This window comes from Camelina sativa, chromosome 9, assembly GCF_000633955.1.
Source record: "Camelina sativa cultivar DH55 chromosome 9, Cs, whole genome shotgun sequence".
Classification (NCBI taxonomy): Eukaryota; Viridiplantae; Streptophyta; class Magnoliopsida; order Brassicales; family Brassicaceae; genus Camelina; species Camelina sativa.
The window spans coordinates 14,915,809-14,921,388 of record NC_025693.1 but is presented as its reverse complement, the minus strand read 5'-3'; positions in this window follow the sequence as shown (position 1 = coordinate 14,921,388).

The window sequence follows — 5,580 nt, the reverse complement described above, 5'->3', positions numbered from 1 at the left end:
CCGATCGTTGCCCAGAGAGCAGATATCTCATTCCTGTCAAACTGCGGCGTGGTGCCTGTTCTGCTGGGAAAACCGAATATCTCTTCGATGGCTCGGAATGTAAGATTGCAGAACTGGCCATGAACGCGGAAGGTAATGTAGCCCAATCCTCCATCAGACATCATGCCTGGCTCATCCGCGTACCAGTGCATCTCCAAGGTAGAAAGAAACTGAATTGTCTCCTCTCTGTATCCACTCTTGGGGGTGTTCATAATTCTCTCCAGATGACATCGCCGAAACAAGTACTGAACATCCTCGCCAATCCCTAGTAGCTCCATCGTCTCAGGATGTGGATATCTTGTTCCACTGAACTCGCACTTTTGGAACAGCTCGTAGTACTCTTTGGGAGTCAGCTTCGTCTCATATTGTCGTCGTCGTACAGATTTCCTTGGCTCTTGTGCTGGACGCGACGCAGGTTCTTCCTGTTCGTAATCACTGCCTTCGTCTCTGGAGAGGGAAACACGGGCCGGTCTCTTCCCGCGACTCTTGCTCTTGGAGAGTGGTTTGTCTGGTCTGCTCGAACTCGCTGGTTGTTCTGAACCCCCAACAANTAGTTTCTTCGCCTTTGTTTTTGATGTAGTAAATGTTGGCGTGCTTCCGATCGTTGCCCAGAGAGCAGATATCTCATTCCTGTCAAACTGCGGCGTGGTGCCTGTTCTGCTGGGAAAACCGAATATCTCTTCGATGGCTCGGAATGTAAGATTGCAGAACTGGCCATGAACGCGGAAGGTAATGTAGCCCAATCCTCCATCAGACATCATGCCTGGCTCATCCGCGTACCAGTGCATCTCCAAGGTAGAAAGAAACTGAATTGTCTCCTCTCTGTATCCACTCTTGGGGGTGTTCATAATTCTCTCCAGATGACATCGCCGAAACAAGTACTGAACATCCTCGCCAATCCCTAGTAGCTCCATCGTCTCAGGATGTGGATATCTTGTTCCACTGAACTCGCACTTTTGGAACAGCTCGTAGTACTCTTTGGGAGTCAGCTTCGTCTCATATTGTCGTCGTCGTACAGATTTCCTTGGCTCTTGTGCTGGACGCGACGCAGGTTCTTCCTGTTCGTAATCACTGCCTTCGTCTCTGGAGAGGGAAACACGGGCCGGTCTCTTCCCGCGACTCTTGCTCTTGGAGAGTGGTTTGTCTGGTCTGCTCGAACTCGCTGGTTGTTCTGAACCCCCAACAACCTCGTCAACCATGTTTCTCATTTTAATGAAACGCTTCGCCATGGATTCTGGGGATGAACGTTCTCCAGCAACACAACCATATGCCTCTCTCATCTTGTGTATAAGCTCAGTGCTTTTTCTGTTCCTCTGAAACATGTAAACTCAAAGCTAAACGTTAATACGTTAGTGAGCAAATAATAAGAGCAATTAACAACTTTGATATTTAGAATGCTAAGAGAGGAGTGTATCAAACCGCAAAGACAAGTATGGTTCACGTCGATGAATCAAACGAGCTGGATCGAGTGGACGGTGCTTTGATGGCGTGACACGATCGAAATTTTGACGGCGAGGGTCGAGTGGATGGTGACGGGAGAGACGTGGGTCGACTCGAGCGAGACGGTCCGGTGAGGGTCGAGTCGTGATTCTGACGGCAACTCGAGCAGAGTCGGATTCGGTCGACTTGAACGGTGGTGACTTCGGTGGAACGAGCAGTGACGACGGAGCGAGAAAACCGATCGAGTGAAGTGGTGATGGCGCGACTCGAGTGAGGTGAGTCCAGAGAGGGTCGAGTGGAACGTGAGCAGTACACCAGGGGTCGGGTTACGATGGATGTGGCTCGATCGAATTAACAGCACGGCGGCTCGAGCAGGGTAACTCCGGCGGTCTGTCGATGATGGTTGTGTGCAATGGTTTCGAGCAAAAGGGAGATGAGAGAGTGATGATTGTTTGTGGGTTGGTGAGTTGAGAGTGAAGAAAAGAAAAGAGAGATGGTTTAAAAAAAAGAGAAGGAGAATTGTGAGGATAGGGGTGATGGAGAGAAATGTCGTGCAAGTTGAGAGAAAAAGAGAGTGGTAGTGGGATGATGTGAGAGGATGAGACATAAAGGATGTTTGTCTAGTGGGGGGAAACAAGGGTGAGAGGAGGTGAAATGATGGGCACGTGAGTGAGAGGAGAAAATTGATAAAACCAATAATTAAGATTTTTTCTCCATATTGTCTTCTGTTCCCGCATTAAACCAACATTCTCTCCTTGAATCTGCTTCTCCCTTATATATTTTTTTTTATTCCCAATCTCTTCTGTTGAACTCATCATATTCGACTTCACTCTATATTCACTCTTCTAACCGCATTTTTTTATTGTTGCTTAGACTCCCTTCTGTAGATTCCTGAACACAAGAAAACCAAAAACAAAAATTAAAAACACAAGAATCCTAAAAATTATTTACAGTGATACCTTTGGGACTTCCTCCCAAGTGAGCTTGTTTATAGTCACTAGCTTGACTTTTCAGCTTTTTAGGTTTTTGGGGGTTCATAGAGGGGCACAGAGATCCCCTCTGGTCCGACTTGATCAGCTAAATATTTCTTGACTCTCTGACCATTTACAGTGAATTCACTACCATCCTTGTTCAGAAGAGTGATAGCTCCGAATGGCAGAACTTCCTTGACGTCGACGTTCCAGACCACCTAGACTTAAGCTTTCCAGGAAATAACTTAAGTTTGGAGTTGAAAAGCAAAACCTGATCCCCAGTCTTGAGCTCCTTGACAACGATTTTCTTGTCATGAAAATTTTTGGTCCTTTCTTTGTAGATCTTTGAGCTCTCATAGGCGTCAAGTCTGATTTCTTCCAACTCATGTAGATCAAGAGTCCTCTTAGCCTGAGTTGCGTCAATATCCAAGTTCAGCAACTTGATAGCCCAAAGTGCCTTATACTCAACCTCTACAGGGAGATGACATGCTTTACCATAGATCAACTGAAAAGGTGTTCGTCCTATTGGCGTCTTGAACGCTGTTCTGTATGTCCAGAGAGTCTCGTCCAGCTTGACAGACCAATCTTTCTTCGAAACTCCAACAATCCTTGACAAGATTCCCTTGATCTGCTTATTCGAAACTTTGACCTGTCCGCTGGTCTGAGGGTGATACGCAGTAGACACCTTGTGATTAACCCCATACTTTCTCAACATACTCTCAAACACCTTGTTGACGAAATGAGTTCCACCATCACTAATCACTGCTCTTGGTATCCCATATCTTGGAAAAAATATACTTTTGAACAGCTTTAGAACAACCTTGTGATCATTGGTAGGACTGGCAATGGCTTCAACCCACTTAGAAACATAATCAACTGCCACCAGAATATAGAAATTTCCATTTGATGGCGGGTTGAAAGGACCCATGAAGTCGATACCCCAAACATCAAATATCTCCACTTCCAAGATTGGGTTCTGGGGCATCTCGTTTCTCCTTGTGATGTTGCCCATCCTTTGACAAGCGTCACATTTGGCGATGAAACTGTGAGCGTCTTTGAACAAGGTTGGCCACCAGAGGCCTGCTTGAAGAACCTTCTGAGCTGTCTTGAATGTGGCGAAGTGACCTCCATAGGTGGAGCCGTGACAGTGCTCAAGCACTCCCTGTACTTCCCCTTCTGCTATGCATCTTCTGAACAGACCGTCAGAACCTCTCTTGTACAGATAGGGTTCATCCCAGAAGTAGTGGTTGACTTCTCTGAAAAACTTCTTCTTCCTGTAGGGATCCATGTCATCAGGAACTTCTCCACAGACCTTGTAATTCACGAAATCAGCATACCATGGCGCAGTATCCGAGGTGATCGCCATACAGTTGATTTTTAGGTTCTCAACCCCGGCATCATGCATCTGCTTACAAACCTGGGCGACCAGAAGTTGTTCCTCAGGCATTGAGTCATCTATTGGAACAGCATCTTCAATCCTCATCCTTGACAAGTGGTCTGCAACTCCATTTTCTATTCCTTTCTTGTCAACTATCTCCATGTCAAACTCCTGGAGAAGCAGGATCCATCTCAACAGTCTCGGGTTGGTATCCTTCTTCGAGTAGATGTGTCTCAGAGCGGCATGATCGGTATACACAATGACCTTCGAACCCACAAGATAACTCCTGAATTTCTCAAATGCAAACACAACTGCTAGGAGTTCCTTCTCTATGGTAGCATACCTTCCCTGGGTCTCGTCCAAGGTGCGACTCGCGTAGTAGATGACATGAAGCTTCTTGTCAATACGCTGTCCCAGAACTGCTCCAACTGCGAAGTCTGAAGCATCACACATGATCTCAAAAGGATGATCCCAATTCGGAGCTTGCACTATGGGTGCTGAAACCAAGGCTTCCTTGATCGTGCTGAAGGCTTCCAAACATGCTGCGTCAAATTCGAACTCAACCTCCTTGCACAGCAACCTTGTCAAAGGTCTTGCAATTTTTGAGAAGTCCTTAATGAACCTCCTGTAAAACCCAGCATGTCCCAGAAAACTCCTGATGTCCTTCACTGTCTTAGGCGGTTGAAGCTGAACCATGACCTCAATCTTTGCCTTGTCGACCTCAATTCCTCTTTCAGAAATCTTGTGTCCCAGAACGATCCCTTCTTCAACCATGAAATGGCACTTCTCCCAGTTCAGCACCAGGTTCGTCTCCTCACATCGCGTCAATACCCTGCACAGATTCAACAAACAGGAGGAGAAAGTGGAACCGTATACAGAGAAGTCGTCCATAAACACTTCCACTGACTCCTCAATTAAATCCGAGAAAATTGAAGTCATGCACCTCTGAAAGGTGGCAGGAGCATTGCACAAACCAAATGGCATGCGTCTGTAGGCGAAAGTGCCATAAGGACAAGTAAATGTTGTCTTTTCATGGTCATTTGGGTGGATAGGGATTTGGAAGAATCCACTATACCTATCAAGGAAACAATAATAGGGATGACTAGCTAGTCTTTCCAACATTTGATCAATGAAAGGCAGAGGAAAATGATCTTTCCTAGATACAGCATTCAACTTCCTATAATCTATACACATCCTATGTCCTGTGATGGTTCTAGTTGGGATTAACTCATTTTTGTCGTTTTTGATCACAGTTATGCCTCCCTTTTTAGGTACACAGTGTACTGGAGATACCCAAGTACTATCAGAGATAGGATAGATAACTCCAGCATCAAGTAGTTTCAGGATTTCTTTCTTAACTACCTTTTTCAGATTAGGATTCAATCTTCTTTGGGGTTCAATACTAGCATATGATTCATTTTCAAGATTGATCCTATGGGAGTCTAGAATGATCGCGGTCGAGTGAGAGGGGTGCGACTCGATCGAACAGGACAACGGTGTCTCGAGTCGGGTCTTGACGTCGGTCGAACGGCAGATATCACGTTNACTGTAGGCGAAAGTGCCATAAGGACAAGTAAAGGTTGTCTTTTCCTAATCATTTGGGTGGATAGGGATTTGGAAGAATCCACNTTACACATACCTCCTCTGCGTCAGATATCTGCTCGAATTCCTCTGATCCATCCGTTTCTANAAATAATGATAGGGATGACTAGCTAGTCTTTCCAACATTTGATCAATGAAAGGCAGAGGAAA